General features: G+C 38.9%; 1 protein-coding gene across 3 annotated transcripts in view; it reads left to right on the plus strand.

Annotated features, from left to right (window-relative positions):
- Positions 1-13: 13 nt before the first annotated feature.
- RABGAP1 (RAB GTPase activating protein 1) overlaps positions 14-16,849 on the plus strand; it is a 161,533-nt gene continuing 144,697 nt past the window's right edge. The window contains exons 1-2 of one of the 3 annotated variants that reach the window (XM_040225081.1): positions 14-270; positions 4,994-5,151. The gene's annotated coding sequence lies outside the window, so the exon portion shown is untranslated. Of the gene's footprint in view, positions 271-4,993; positions 5,152-8,314; positions 8,394-16,849 lie in introns of those variants that run through there. The other 2 variants (XM_040225080.1, XM_040225082.1) reach the window with 2 other exon arrangements.

A 16,849-nucleotide genomic window follows, 5' to 3' on the forward strand; every position in this document is an offset into this window, starting at 1 on the left:
CATAGTCCTCTCCGCCAATCGGAAGGCTGGGAGGGCGGCAGGCCAGAAGAGGGATTCTGTGTGCCGTGGGCGAGATGCAGATCGGGTGCCCCGGGCTTCCCGCTAGCTTCTTCGCCCGCGTGAGCCGACGTGCAGGTGCTGTGTGGCTTCTTAGCGCCTGGGGCTCAGGCCCCGCGCACTTCGCTCCTTCTCAGCCGCTCCTCTCGAGCTACGACTCGGCCGTCTGCCGTCTGCGTGGGCCTGAAAGGCGCAGCTGCACTTAAAGCGTCGGTAAGCTCCTCCAGCCTAGGGTATGGACTAGCCTTCTTGGGACCCAGAAGCGGAGGGAAGGAAGTTTACCTCCCTCGGTTATTGCATGTTGGTGTTTCCCAAGGATTTGCATTCTCCGTTACCTACAAGTTGCTGATGGTTCGCAACTCTCTTTCTCCTGACCAGACAGCTCTCTTGCTCCAGGGCCAGCTGCCTAGAAGACATGTCCAATTGGTTTTCCACTTTTGAGGTACCTTTGAACTCAAGTTCATCCGCAGACCTGCTTCTTAACCTCCTGTAGTCCTTGGTTGGTGAATGGCGTCGTCCACGCAGTCTTGCCCACCAAAAAACTTCAGTACCATTCTAGAGCCCCTTTCCATCTTGCCAATCCAATGGTTCACTGGGTTCTCCTCATTTTTGGGGGGAAGAGGGGAGCGAGGATATTGTGGTAAAACATACATAGTATTTATCATTTTAATAATTTGTAAGTGTGAAGTTCCATGGCATTAAGTACTTCACAATACTGGGTAACCATCACCGCTCCTGTGGCCAATTTCATTATTTTGCATGTGGTTATCGTTTTTCCGCCATTTTTGAAGTTTGTCCTTTTCCCTGGTGACTCGGTCAGTAAAGAATCCGCCTTACAATGCAGGAGACCTGGGTTCCATTCCTAGGTGGGGAAGATCCCCTGGAGAGGGAAATGGCAACCTACTCCAGTATTCTTGCCTGGGAAATCTCATGAACAGAGGAGCCTGGCGGGCTACAGTCCATGGGGTCACAAGAGTCGGACAGAACTTAGTGACTAAGCCACCATCATCGTTTTTCCAACACCATTTTTGAAAAGTTCCTCCTTTCTCTGTTGAATGGATTTGGCACCTTTGTTGAAAATCGACTGACCCATGTATGTGAGAATTCATTTTTGGATGCTCTATTCTATTACATGTGGCTGTATCTCTGTCCTTATACTGGTACATATTCTTCTATTGTAACTTTGTAGTAAGTTCCTAAGTGAGGAAGTTATTAGGACTTCAACTTTATTTTATCCAGATTGTTTTGGTTACGGCAAGCCCCTTGAAATTCCTTTTGAATTTGAGGATCAGCTTTTACATTTCTAAGAAAAAGGCTGTTGTAATTTTGATAGAGATTGTGTTGAGTCTGTAGATCACTTTGGGTAATATTGCCATCTTTTTAAGTCTTACTGTCTGAATAAGAAATATCTTTTCATGTACTCAGGTCTTTATTAATTGCTTTCAGCAGCATTTTCTTTCAGGAGCACTTTTCAGGGTATTTAATTCATTCTGATAACATCACACTGCTGCTGGTGTGTAGAAACCCAGCTGATTTTTCTTGTTGGTCTTGTACCCAGCAATGCTTCTGATTTTTTTTTTTTTTTTTACCCCATAGGCTTTCTTGTGGATTCTTTAGGATTTTCTGTATATATGATTATGCTGCCTGTAAATATAGTTTTACCTCTTTACAATTTGGATGCCTTTTTTTTTTTTTTAATCTGATAGTTCTGCTTAGAACTTTCAGTACAGTGTTGAATATCAGGCATCCTTGACTTGTTCATGACTTGTTCTAAGAGGCATAGGTAAATGATTGCATTTGATCTAGATCTGGGTTTTTTTGGTTTTTTTTTACAAATACTTTTATCATGTTGAGGAATTTTCCCTCTATAACTACTTTTTCTGAAAGATCTTATCTTGTAAAGGCATTGTACTTTGTCAAATAACTTTTCAACATTAATTGAGATGATCATCAGTTTTTTCCTTAGTTCTATTAATGGAATATTTTAAATTGATTGATTTTATGTTGAACCACCCTTGCATTATTAGGGATAAATGCCACTTGGTCATGGGGAATAATTCTGTTCATATGCTGTTGAATTTGATTTCCTTATATGTTGTTGACGATTTGGGCATCTATATTCATGAGATATTGTATTTTAAGATGCATTTAGTTAGCCTTGGTATCAGAATAATGAGGCTTCATGAAATCAGAAAGCATTCCCTCTTCCTCAGTTTTTTGTAAGAGTTTGAGACGGATTGTTATTAATTCTTAGTTAAGCATTTGGTACAATCCCTTACTGAAGCCATCTGGTGCAGGACTGTTCTTTTTGGGGAGGTTTTTGGTTACTCAATCAATCTCTTTACTTGTTATGAGTATGTTGAGATTTTCTAATTTTTCGAGAATACATTTAAATAATTTGTATGTTTTAGGGAATTTGCCCCTTATATTCTAGGTGGATTTTGTTGATCTTTTCAAGGAAACAACTTTTGGTTTCACTGATTTCTTTCTCTTTTTCTTTTCTCTTGGTTTATTTCCATTCTATTTACTTCCTTTTGATAGCTTTGAGTTTAGTTTGTTATTCTTCTTATTTCATAAGGCATAAAGTTAGGATATTGTTTTGAGATTCTTGTTTTTTAATGTAGCCATTTACAACTGTAAATTTCTCTGATTACTGCTTTCATTGCATCCTGTAAGTTTTGGATGTTTTTAATCATTACTCATTTTCAAGTATATTCTAATTTCCCTTTTAAGGACTTCTTTGACTCATTTGTTCTTTAAGAATGTTTAATACCCACATTTTTTAATTTTCCAGTTTTCCCTGTTACTGATTTCCAACCATCCCATTGTAGTTGGAAGATACTTTAATGACCTATCTTTTAAAATCTTCTGAAATTTGTTTTGTGGCCTAATATATGGCCTGTATTGGAGAATGTCCTATGTGAACTTGAAAAGAATGTGCTGCTGTTGTGCAGTGGAATGTGCTGTATACCTGTTAGGTTCAGTTAGTTTATTGTGATGTTCAAGTCCTCTAATTCTAGTTTATCTTCTGTCTGGTTGTTCTGTTCATTATTGAATGTGGGCTATTAATTTTTCTAACTATGATTGTAGAACTGTTTATTCTTCCCTTTAATTCTGTTCATTTTTGCTTCAAATATTTTGAGAGTCTATTACTAGTTATGTGAAAGTGAAAGTTGTTCAGTCCCTTCGGACTCTTTGTGACCCCATGGACTATATAGTCCATGGAATTCTCCAGGCCAGAATACTGGAGTGGGTAGCCTTTCCCTTCTCCAAGGGATCCTCCCAACCCAGGGATCAAACCCAGGTCTCCTGCATTGCAGGAGGATTCTTCCCTGATAGGTTAGTTGGTAAAGAATCTGCTTGGAATGCAGGAGACCCAGGTTTGATTCCTGGGTTGAGAAGATTCTCTGGAGAAGGGATAGGCTGCCCAGTCCAGTATTCTTGGGCTTGTCTTGTGGCTCAGCTGCTGAAGAATCTGCCCCAAATGCGGGATACCTGGGTTGGGAAGATCCCCTGGAGAAAAGAATGGCTACCCACTCCAGTATTCTGGCCTGGAGAATTCCATGGACTATAGTCCATGGGGTCGCAAAGAGTCGGAAAGTTAAATGGCTTTCACTAGTTATGTAAATGTTTATAAGTTTTTATAATCTTGCTCTATTGAACCTTTTAATATATAATGACTTCCTTTGTCTCTTGTAACTTTTTTAAAGTCTATTTTGTATAATCTTAATATAACCACCTGAAGCTCCCTTTTGGTTAGTACTTGCATAAAAATGCATAGAATATCTTTTTTTTAAAACCTAGTAATGTCTTTGGATCTAAAGTGAGTATTTTGTAGATTGCATATTGCTGGAACATGTTTTTATTTTATCCGTTCTGCCCATCTCTGTCTTTTGATTAGAAAGTTTATGCCATTTACATTTAAAGACTGATAATGAGGAACTTATTTCTGCCATTTTGCTACTCATTTTCTATAGGCTTATAGCTTCTGTGTCTTTCATTTCTTCCATTACAGCCTTCTTTTTTAATTTTTTTGTAGTGAAAACTTTTGATGTACCTCTTATTTCCTTCTGTGTATATTCTATAGACATTTCCTTTCTGGTTACCATGGGAATTACATTTAACAGCTCAAAATTGTAACAATTAAAATTGATACCAATTTCAGTAACAAGCAAAAACTGTCCTATACAGCTCTGTCTCCTCTTTGTTACTTTTACAGATTACATCTTTATACATTGTGTGTGCAATAAATTAGACTAATATTTTTATGCATTTTCATTAAAATCATAAATTAAGTAAAATGAAGGTAAATGGAGGAAAATTAAAATGGAGGTAAATGATAACTAATGATTCTGTAGTTGCCTGTATATTTTTCTTCACCAGAGATCTTTATTTCTTCATATGACTTTTTTTCTTTTTTTAAAAATGAATTTATTTATTTAATTGGAGATTAATTACTTTACAATATTGTTGAGCATCCTTTCATTTCAACCTGAAGGATCCTCTTCATCATTTCTTGAAAGGTGGGTTTAGTGGTAATGAATTCCCTTAGCTTTTTTTTTTTTTTAATCAGAAAATGTCTTGATTTCTCCCTCATTTTTGAAGGACAGTTTTGCTAGATATAGAATTGTCCACCAAGAGTTTTTTTCATTCAGTACTTTTAATATTATCAACCCACTGCCTTCTGGCTTCTCAGATTTAAGATGAGAAATTGTCTGATAATCTTACTGAAGATCCCTTGTATGTGATGCGTATTCTCTCTTGTTGCTTTCAAGATTCTCTCTTTTCTTTGGCTTTCTACAGTTAGATTATTATCTTTTCTTCTCTTCCTCTCTTCTCCTTTTGGGATACTTATAATGGTACATTGTTTCTCTTAATAGTGTCCTGCAGACCTCTTAGGCTCTATTTAGTGTTCACATTTCTTTTTTTTTCTCAGATGGAGTAGGAAGAACATGGAATCCATCTCTACCAAGGCAACAATTATACTGGCAGAAACTGTCTGAAGTAACTGTTTCAGAACTCTGGAGTCTATTTGAATGCTTGCATGTTCCAAGGGAAAATCTGGTTGGTCAACTGAGGTTATTTTCAGTCAAGGTGAGCCTGTAGTGTGAATAGGTTGGAAAGTATTCGTTCCTACCCCTCAACCCTGTTTATATTGCACATATGGCTTGCTGGAGCCAGAGTGGGAAGTAAGAACCTTGTTCTCCAAATACTAGAGTTCTACATTTTATTTTTATTGAAGTATAGTTGATTGACTATATTGTTAGTTTCAGGTATACAGCAAAGTGATTCAGTTTTTTATATATATATATTTTTTATTATGTTTTATTACAGGATATTGAACATAGTTCCCTATGCTATACAGTAGGACTTTGCTGTTTATTTATTTTATATATAGTAATCTGTATCTGCTAATGCCCAGTTCCTAATTTATCCCTCCTGGACCCCTTTTCCCCTTTGATAAACATGTTTTCTATGTCTGTGAGTCTGCTTCTGTTTCATTGATAAGTTCATTTGTGTCATATTTGAGAATTCAGATAAAGTGATATCATATGGTATTTAGACAAAGACATTAAAACAGCTGTCTTAGAGTTGCTCATCAAGCTAAAAGAAAACATGGATGAAGTCTGGAAAATAATGTACAAAAAATGCAAATATCATTAAAGAAATAGAAACTATAAAAAGGAACTAAAATGAAATTCTGGAGTTGAAAAGCACAACAGAGATAAGGGGAAAAAATTCATTTAGAGGGGATCAAAATATATTTTGGCCACCTGATGTGAAGAGTCAACTCATTGGAAAAGACCTTGATGCTTGGAAAGATTGAAGGCAAAAAGAGCAAGGGGCAGCAGAGGGTAAGATGGTTACATAGCATCATCGGCTCAATGGACATGAGTTTGCACAAACTCTGGGAGATAGTGAAGGACAGGGAAGCCTGCTGTGCCACAATCCATGAGGTTGCAAAGAGTCATACATGACTTAGTGACTGAATAACAACAAAATCAGACTTGAGCAGGCAAAAGACAGAATCAACAAACTTGAAGGTATTTCCTTCCAACTCAGTTTCTTCCCACCCACCCCCCCCCCACTTTCTTTTGCCTTAGTTCAGGTGTTTCTAATCTGCCTAAGGTCAGAAAGTGATATTCAAAGTGTTCTATTTACTCCCTGTTTTGCCTTTTCTACTCCTACCAGAATGAACTTGTTTAAAACCCAAATGTGTTATTGGCACTATCCTTAGAAACTTCAAGGGCACCCTGTGTTCATAGATTGAACTTCATTTTCCTTATTTTAGCGTTTACGGACTTTTCCATTCTGGTTCCAGCTTACCACATCAATCTATTGAGCTTGAGATATAAATTCCATTTTCCAGGAAATACAAGGTCTAAGGAAACAAACTCAGTGACTTCTTGAGGAAACAATTGTTCAGATCCAGAAGACAGGAAATTTATACTTCAGCTGGACTGATTTCTTCAATAAGCCAGTGTCTTTCCATTTTTTTTCTAAAGTACTAGATTAAAAAATACTTAAGGGACATCATAACCAGACATAGTGTGTAGGCCTGGACTGGATGCTGATTTGGGAAAATTAGCTGTAAAAAATATATTTTGGTCAATGGAAAATTTGACTATAGTTAGGTATTAGCTGAGAGGAAAATTTACTGAAATGATATTACTGATTTGGAAAAGCCAGCTGTAAAAATACTTTTAGGTTGTTAGAAAATTTGAATGAGATCTAGGAATTAGATGAGAGGAAAATTTAGTGAAATGCTAAGGCAGATACTGTTAGTTAAATACAGCAGACTGTTTATGTGAGTTCATTTTGAAAAACAATATATAGACACAAAGAAGACTGTGTTTTAAACTGTTAATATTTGTAGTGGGAATCTGATATTTTTATTTGAGGTTGTCCCTGTTTTGGATTTTTCTTCAGGACATACTCTAGTGATTCTGTAATAAAATTTTATTTAAAAAATTATGTTAAGATTTGTGTATGTATTGGGGAAATACATATGAATCAAGAAATATCTGAAATGTATGGTCACCAAACTATTAAAAGTGGTTTTGTCAGAGTGTCGGGATTTCAGGAGATTTTGCTTTCTTTGTAATGTTATATCTGTTATTTAAATACTTTAAAATGAGTGTGTATTTCTGTTACATAACTGTGTAAGGAGAAGGAAGAAAGCTATTTTACTGTGGGAGTGCAGCCAAGTCTATTATAATAGACAAGTCACAAAGAGCACTGCAACAGAGCACAGCTTTTTTTTTTTTTTTTTTTGGCTGTGTCTGGTTGATTTAGATGCACTATCCACAGGAAAACTTTGCGAATGACTCATTTAGCCGGAAAAGAGTATACACGATTTGAATCAAGAAAATGAGGGAGAGGCTTTATAATTATTTCATAAACTGTCAAGACTTAATTAGCACTTTTAATCATTATTTTTGTTTACAACTACACTGTAAATTCACTCAGGAGAGGGACTTTCAACTTCATTCTGTTGCTGTTGTTCTATCAGTTTTGTATGGCTTTTAAATAAAATCCCAGCCCCATCTTTGAGTAGCACTCTGAAACAATCTATTTTGTTCTATTTTGTGTGTCTCAAATGTCTCAAGGTAGTTGTGTTGTAGCCAGTCGCCCTTGAATTCAAAGTTAGAAAGTTTTGACTTCTAGACGGAATCCTGTTCCTTAGGCTGGATTCCTTTACAAAATGAGAAATATCATATCATTCTCAAGGTTTGTAGTAAAGCCAAGTGACATACCTATAAAGGAACCTACCTGTCAACAATCCCTGGCACTTTCTGCGCCCTCAATAAAGGCCAGGTGTGTTGGGTTAACATCATTAAGTGCGACTTTAGAAACAGCTTTTAAACGTTAAGGTGAGGAAGGGATCCCTTGCTCTAGCACCAATGACTTTGAGGTTGTACCCACCTTAGGCGCAACAGGTACTACCCAGCCTGCTACCCCCGCCAATCCTGCTCCCAGCCCCTGATGCAGGCACAGAGCCACTGTTGGCCACCGCACGCACACTTCAGCCAGAGACAAGTCCGGCTCCCGACGAGCAGACTCCGCGCAGGCGCAGAATACGGAGGCGGGCCAAAAGCCCAGGTGGGGTCCGCGGAAAGGAAGTACGTCCCCGCCGCCTGTCGTTGGGCCAATGGGGCGACTCGGCTTTGCCAAGGGCCTATGAGGCGGGGCAGGAGGCGGGGCGGAGGGCGGAAGGAGCGCTCTCACGTGAGTAGGGGGCGGGGAGGGCGGGGGCTGGGTGGCTGGGGAGGCCCAGGCGGCTGAGCCTCCGGGACGGCGAACGGCGGGCGGCGGAGGAGGAGACGGCGGGTCGGGTAGGGCCGCGTTTCCCCTCCTCCTCCTCCCACCCACCAAGCCCGGGGGGGAAATCCTCGGACGGTCCCTGCGGGGAGCCAACCTCTGTTCTTATCCCGCGGGGCTGGGCAGGCGAGGCTGCGTTCAGCTCCCTCGACGAGCCGGGTTCTGAGGGGAGCAGTGATTGGGGGGAGGGGGAGCAGCGGCCCTGGGGGCGGGGGGGAGGACGCATGCGCAAGCGGGAACGCTCGGACAGCCCCTGCCCAAACCGGTTCCCCCAGTCTGGGTGGGTGTATGCCTTCCTGGTGGTGCACTTATGGCCGTCTCTCTCGCCCCCGCTGCAAAGCTGGTTTGTCTCTTGACTTTTTATGTTTGGAGAGAGGTCCTGTTTGAGAATTTGGCTGCTCCCTCCGCCTCAGTTTCTCCCCGTTGCTCGCTGGGCCTGTACCTGTGACTTCGGCTGGCTTCGGCCTCAAGCTAGCTTCCTGGGCTGCGCCTGATTTGAAGGGCTTGCTTTATTCTAGTGTCGGTCTGCCATCTCGTGTTGGCCTTTCCATCTCATTTTCCCACCTGCTATCGAAGTGTCCCCAGTAGCCCCGTCTTCCCAGATTCTTTTAAGTGTCTGCCCTCAGTACCTCATTGCTGTATCGTGATTCCCAGCAGCCTAAAGGGGCTTTAGGTGTTGAGCCCGAGGATCACGCCAGATTTCCAGAAGTTCGCTGTCCATTGCCTGGTGGTACTTTAGTGTCCCTTATCTTCTAACATTCGGGTTATCTGCAACTGTCTTTACAGTCATTTCCATATTTACGATTCCTTTATCTTGAAAGCAAAAGCCCTAGCAGACCATGCTGTTGGTACGCTATAAGTGCCCCCATTAAATCGGCTTCCGACTTGAATTGGAGATCTTTTGAGTTTTTTTTGTTTGTTGTCAGTGGCGGGGGCGGGGAACAGGGTTTCACAATTCACTTGATGTTTTCATTCAAATAAACACCTGTGTTCACATACGTGGGACTGGAGTAGTAAGTCGCGAGTGTGTGTATCCCAGCTGCTTTGTTTAGGAGAAAAAAAAAAGTGAATTGAACTGAGTTTGTCTGTCACATTAAAACTGAGGTTTAGAAAGTTGAAAACTTAGGAGTGCACGTTTTCGTTTTTAAACGAAGGACCTGTTGGCCTTAATTCTGGCGTGTATAAGGTGCTATTTTAATGTATATTTAAGGTTTTATTTGGGTTTACTTATTAAAAACTGAAAATGAGTAAGGGACAGAGTTGTTTAAAATCTTCCTTTGTAGACCTCAGTTTCTATTAATAAAATTTGAGTCCACGATTGATTTGTATTTATTAGTAATGGGTTCAATACGTATTATCAATTCAACTTTGTCATTAAAGTTGAACTATTGCTATGTTATGGTACACAGTTCCTTTTCGTTTCAGGTTTATAACTTAGTTTACAGTTAACTAGCTCAGCTCATCGGTATTAAGGTATATATTTGGGTAATTATTAACTGCATACAGTTTGGCTTTTTTTGCATAATTTTCTTGTTTTTACTTTTTAAAAATGTTAAGTACAGTTGATTTTGGCATAGTGCTCTATTAGCTTGCAAGTGTTTAACCTGGATAAAATTGTAGTTTAGTAGGACTGTAAAAGTGAAGGCACTTGTTTCCTATCTCTTCTACTGCATATTGACAGAAGGATATTATGCATGTTATCTACATAAGGGAACATGGTTTTTCATAAACATATCTCAACCATACAGCCTTGGTTTCATTAAAGAAGTCATTTTCTATTATTGAGTACGTTTCTAGCTAAACTTTACAGCCCAGATTCTTTTATTTAGAGAAGTCATTATCTTTTATTGAGCACATTTTCAGTTGAAGTGTTTCCAGCTGACATGAAGCCTACTTTGAAGGTCTCACCATTTCACAGTGATTATTTTAACATGTGCCCTTTGAGTACCGGCTTCAGAAAATAATTAAAGTCAGTTCTACTGTGGTGTGTCTTTATAGTTGCTGATGTGCTGAGTTTCTGACATAGGCTGCACAAGTGTTATCTTTGTGGTTGTCACTATAATCAGATACTACACTTTTCAAGCATGTGAAATAAGTGAACGTAAAACTTAATCTTTCTTAGAGCTAGAACTCAAACATTAAAGAAGTGCTAATTTAACCAGCGTTCATAAAGCAAAGTTCAGCATGCATTTGGGTGCTTTGTATGTAACTGCCTTGTTTTATTGATTTTCCATAGTTAGATTCTAAAGAAAGAAAATCCAAGGCTAAGGACTTGGCTATCCATGGGTATACCTTGATAAAACATAAAAATTCAACACCTGTTTCTTTTTCCATAAGATAGTTACCTGGTCTCCCCTCCCAGTCTCTTCAGTTTTTTGTTGATCCTGAGATCCCTATTCAGAAAACTTGTAATCCAGAACAATACTGGATAGACACTTAAACTTACATTATAACCACTCTTGTTGACCCCTAACTGCCTCGTTTCTCTTCATGTGTAAAGACTGACCAAATATGGCAGTTTGCAAGTCATGAACAGTTTATAGAGTTTAGCTTGGAAGTTTCCTCTTGCCAGAACAACTGTATTACTCTGAGGTAATCACCAGAACTTTTTGAAGGTTTTATTTTTCTATCAAGTAGAGTTCTATAAGGCCTAACTTTTCCCCCAGATCCCCTTTTCTGTAGATCATAAAATAGTATAAATAAAGCCCTAAACTTCTTTAAGTTCATGCTTCACATTAAATGGTATATATTACCTTGACTCTAAAACATTTGAAGTATATTTTCTCAATTATGTAGCCTGGTGCTGAATTTGGAGGTTTAGGCTTCTTTGGAGTTAATGCATGGTTGTTACCTATCTCCAGTTAGTTGCATCAGCTTTTATGTAATAAGTCCCAACTCCTTGTCATCTGTTAATCTTTGTGGCAATAATTTTTTCTGCCTAATAAAATATGACATCTCAAGGTACATTAGCAAATTACTTTCTGTGATAACTTTAATAAAATGTTATTAACCCTTAAAGCTTTACAATAATTTGACTTTTTAAAATTTCTTTTCCTCATTTTCCCTTATTTATATACCCTTTGGTAGTTATAATCAAGAAATCTTTGATTATCATCTTACTTTCCAGCTTCTGAGGGTGGTCCTTGTGTCAGAAAAAGGAATTGATGTAAGAATATTTCTTTGGGAATGTATTTTAAATGTTGTCATGGGTATTAAGAGATAGTATTTAAGGCTAAATTGGATTAAATGTTGGGTGTTTGTTTAACACAACTGCTGCTGCTAAGTTGCTTCAGTCATGTCCAACTCTATGTGACCCCATAGACGGCAGCCCACCAGGCTTCCCCGTCCCTGGGATTCTCCAGGCAAGAACACTGGAGTGGGTTGCCATTTCCTTTTCCAATGCGTGAAAGTAAAAAGTGAACTATGAATTAATCATTTTAATATTTTTACTATAGATTAATAAACTTTCTTATGCCCTTGCAATACGCTGATGAACGGATTCCAGCAAGGTGAGAATAGAGACATGTCATGTAAATCTCTTTTGCTGTGATACATGATTTCCTCTGGTATACCTGCAAAAGAGAAATGGTTACATCTTTATTGTAGTTACCTGTTGAATTCTCTGTGAATTGATGAAAAATCTGATTTGTAACCTCAAAAGCTAATTCTTAGATTAAAAAAATGTTCCCTAACAGAAACATCTATTTGTTATTTTTATATTTTTGCTTTTTGGTTGTGAGTAAAGATCTTTTTAGACAGGTTTAAAAGCCTCTGTGAGGAGGAGGAGGAGAGGGGAAGGTTCAAGAGGGAGGGGGACATATGTACTCTACAGCTGATTCATGTTGATGTTTGGCAGAAACCAACAAAATTCTGTAAAGCAATTATCCTTCAATTAAAAAATAAAGGTAAAAAACCAGAACTTGTAAACTATCCCCTAACAAAGAAATAATATATATTAAAACAGAAATCTCTGACACTAAATTGACTATGTGTGAATTCTTTTATTTTCTTACATGGTGCCTATTCCAGTGCTGTGAGTGAAAGTGCTCAGTAAATGTTTTTTGGTTGTCCACTCCACCATTCATCCCAGGGACGGCGGAGCCTGGTGGGCTGCCATCTATGGGGTCACACAGTCAGATACGGCTGAAGTGACTTAGCAGCAGCAAACCCCCGCCCCCCATTCAACACTCTTAACAAATGTCCCACCATCCTTGTATAAATATGGACCAGGGCACTCATACATCAAAAGATTCAGAAAACTTCTGTGTCTTCTGTTAAACATTCATGGTTTGTCTTCACACATTCCCCTGAAAATCAGAGATCATGAAAAAGAGAAACCATTTTACTGCATTAATCTCAGGCTTTGGTCATCTAGCAAGTGACTTGTTTGCTTGGCATTACGTTCACCTGGTTTAAACATTTCAGATCAAAATACAGACACGTTGGTATTCTAAATGGAATAGATTGATCTTTTTCACTATGTGTGAGAAGGAACTATATTGAGTAATTTCCTAAAAACAGGAAAAGTCTTTAGAAAATCCTGTATTGCTTAAAAATATTAGCTTTTATATTTATAGAACTGGTGTAAATTATATTATGCTTGGGAAATCCATTCCAGAAAAAGTAAATACAGTTCAGTTCAGAAGCTCAGTAAGGTCTGACTTTGCGACTCCATGGACTGCAGCATGCCAGGCTCCCCTGTCCATCACCAACTCCCAGAGGTTGCTTAGACTCATGTCCCGTCCAGTCGGTTATGCTGTCCAACCATCTTATCCTCTGTCATCACCTTCTCCTGCCTTCAGTCTTTCCCAGAATCGGGTCTTTTCCAATGAGTCAGTTCTTTGCATCTGTTGGCGAGAATACTGGAGTTTCAGCTTCAGCATCAGTCTTTCTAATGAATATTCAGGACTGATTTCCTTTAGGATTGACTGGTTTGATCTCCTTGCAGTCTAAGGGTCTCTCAAGAGTCTTCTTCAACACCACAGTTCAAAAGCATCTATTCTTTGGCTCTCAGCTTTCTTTATAGTCCACTTCTCACATCCTTATGTGACTACTGGAAAAACCATAGCTTTGACTAGACAGACTTTTGTCAGCAATGTATTGTCTCTGCTTTTTAATATGCTGTCTAGGTTGGTCATAGCTTTTTTCTTCCAAGACGATTGTCTTTTAATTTCATGCCTGTAGTCACCATCTGCAGTGATTCTGGAGCCCAAAAATATAGTCTGTCACTGTTTCTGTTGTTTCCGCATCTATTTGCCATGAAGTGATGGGACCAGATGCCGTGATCTTAGTTTCTTGAATGTTGAATTTTAAGGCAACTTTTTCACTCTCCTCTTTCACTTTCATCAAGTCTCTTCGGTTCCTCTTTGCTTTCTGCCACATGGGTAGTGTCACCTGTGTATCTGAGGTTATTGATATTTCTTCCCACCATCTTGATTCCAGCTTGAGCTTCATCCAGCCCGCCATTTTGCATGATGTACTCTGCATGTAAGTTAAATAACAGGGTGACAATATACAGCCTTGACGTACTCCTTCCCTTATTTGGAACCAGTCTGTTGTTCCATGTTTGGTTCTAACTGTTGCTTCTTGACCTGCATACAGATTTCTCAGGAGGCAGGTCTGGTATTCCTGTCTCTTTAAGAATTTTCCACTGTTGTAATCCACATAGTCAAAGGCTTTGGCGTAATCAATAAAGCAGAAGTAGATGTTTTTCTGACATTCTCTTGCTTTTTTATGATCCAAAGGGTGTTGGCAATTTGATCTCTGGTTCCTCTCCCTTTTCTAAATCCAGCTTGAACGTTGGGAAGTTCATGCTTCATGTACTGTTGAAGCCTGGCTTGGAGAATTTTGAGCATTACTTTACTAGCGTATGAGATGAGTGCAATTGTGCGGTAGTTTGAGCATTCTTTGGCATTGCATTTCTTTGGGATTGGAATGAAAACTGACCTTTTCCAGTCCTGTGGCCACTGCTGAGTTTTCCAAATTTGCTGGCATGTTGAGTGCAGCACTTTCACAGCATCATCTTTTAGGATTTGAAATAGCTCAACTGGAATTCCATCACCTCTACTAGCTTTGTTCGTAGTGATGCTTTCTAAGGCCCACTTGACTTCACATTCCAGGATGTCTGGCTCTAGGATCACACCATCGTGATTATCTGGGTCATGAAGATCTTTTTTTGTACAGTTTTTCTGTGTATTCTTGCTACCTCTTCTTAATATCTTCTGCTTCTGTTAGGTCCATACCATTTCTGTCCTTTACTGGGCCCATCTTTGCATGAAATGTTCCTTGGTATCCCTAGTTTTCTTGAAGAGGTATCTAGTCTTTCCCATTCTATTGTTTTCCTCTACTTCTTTGCATTGATCACTGAGGAAGGCTTATCTCTCTTTGCTATTCTTTGGATAGCATTCAAATGGGTATCTCCTTCCTTTTCTCCTTTGCCTTTAGCTTTTCTTCTTTTCTCTGCTGTTTGTAAGGCCTCCTCAGACAACCATTTTGCGTTTCTTTTTTTTTTTTGAGGATGGTCTTGATCACTGCCTCCTGAACAACGTCATGAACCTCCATCCATAGTTCTTAACGCACTCTATCAGATCTAATCCCTTGAATCTATTTGTCACTTCCACTGTATAATCATAAGGGATTTGATTTAGGTCACACCTGAATGGGTCTAGTGGTTTTCCCTGCTTTCTTCAATTTAAGTCTGAATTTGGCAATAAGGAGTTCATGATCTGAGCCACAGTCAGCTCCCGGTCTTGTTTTTTCTGACTGTATAGAGCTTCTCCATCTTTGGCTACAAAGAATATAATCAATCTGATTTTGGTGTTGACTGTCTGGTGATGTCCATGTGTAGAGTCTTCTCTTGTGTTGTTGGAAGAGGATGTTTGCTATGACCAGCGCATTACAAAGCAATTCATGTAATTTCACTACTTATATGGATTACTTCAAGTAGTCAGATTCATAGAGACAGAAAGTAGAGTGTTGGTTGACTGGGGGAATAGGAATTGGAATTTAATAGGTACAGAGTCTCCGTTGGGGAAGATGGAAAAGTTCTAGAGATAGGTTGTGGTGATGGTTGCACTAAATGTGAATATACTGAAAGCCATGAAACTATACGCTTAAAAATGGCTAAAATGGTAAAACTTATGTATAAAGATGGAATTTTTTAAAGCTTTTTTTTAAATTAAGAAAGCTTTTGACTGAGTTATATTTCTTTAAGATATCTTTAATGGTTCATCTGAAATCAAGCTGAAAGAGTCACTTCATAGTTTAAAGAAGTTAATTGTGACAGACATTATGGGTTAAAATTTGCCTAACAGTGACTTTTTTGTAAGCTGGTTTTTCTTGCCTATATGTGCTGTAGGCCCAAGATGGTTAAGTTTCATTTTCTTTTTGGTTTTTAAAGCTAAGCTAAAATTATTTGGAAGGCTTAAAGTAATAGGTTCTCTAAGCTCACTAAAATAATTCAAAGACTCAGTCACCAGATTCAAAAGTCAGACTTAAATAAAGACACCTCAATTGTTTAGCAATTAGTAGTGGTGGAAAAGAATTTATTTTTCTAAAGACGGAATGATTTTTCATGGAGTTTTGTTAGATTCATGCCACTCTTCCCAGGGATATGTTGTGAGAAGTTCGTATGAAGACCAGTGCAGGGAAACAAACCTCAAATCCAGGAAAAAAGCTGAGATTAATATCATATGATTTTAAAATACAACATCTTTGTAGTTGTTTAATTTTATTGAGCTACAAACCCACAGGAATTGGCCTGCTAAGCATCTTTGGGACTTGACTTGTCCCAAAGCAGCATCTTTGCTGCTTTCTGACTTGTCCTTTACTGAACAGAGAGTAATCTTATCAGATATGTGTTTTAGAAGAGTACAACTGTGAACAACGTAGAATATGGATTGGAATGGGTAGAGAATGGTACTAGAACAACAAGGAGGAGAGATGCATTCCTGAAAAGGACAGGCACCTTGATCCCTGGGATTAAGTTGTCTCTCTGAACTTAAGCATTATTGAGCCATTCTAAGCCTCAGTTTGTCATATGAAGTTCATACCTATCTGGCAAGGGTAGTATAAAGATTAGTAACAATGCATGTAAAGCTTCTAAGTACTATGTGGGGCGTATAATTGATACTTAGGAACTGGTAAGTAAGTAGTGTTCTTTCTTTAAATTTAGCAAGATTATTTAAGTATCATCCATGTGTGCATGCATGCTAAGTCGCTTCAGTTGTGTCCGACTCTTTGCAGCCTGTGGTCTGTAGCCTTCTAGGCTGCTCTGTCCATGGGATTCTCCAGGCAAGAATACTGGAGTGGGTTGCCATGCCCTCCTCCAGGGAATCTTCCCGATCCAAAGATTGAACCTGTGGCTTCTGCATTGCAGGCTAATTCTTTTAACACTGAGCCACTGGGGAAGCCCAAGTATTATCTTTAAGACTCCCTAAAGCTGTACTCATTTTTTTCACTGGTGGAACAA

The sequence above is a fragment of the Oryx dammah genome, unplaced genomic scaffold (assembly GCF_014754425.2).
Source record: "Oryx dammah isolate SB20612 unplaced genomic scaffold, SCBI_Odam_1.1 HiC_scaffold_25, whole genome shotgun sequence".
NCBI classification, from domain to species: domain Eukaryota; kingdom Metazoa; phylum Chordata; class Mammalia; order Artiodactyla; family Bovidae; genus Oryx; species Oryx dammah.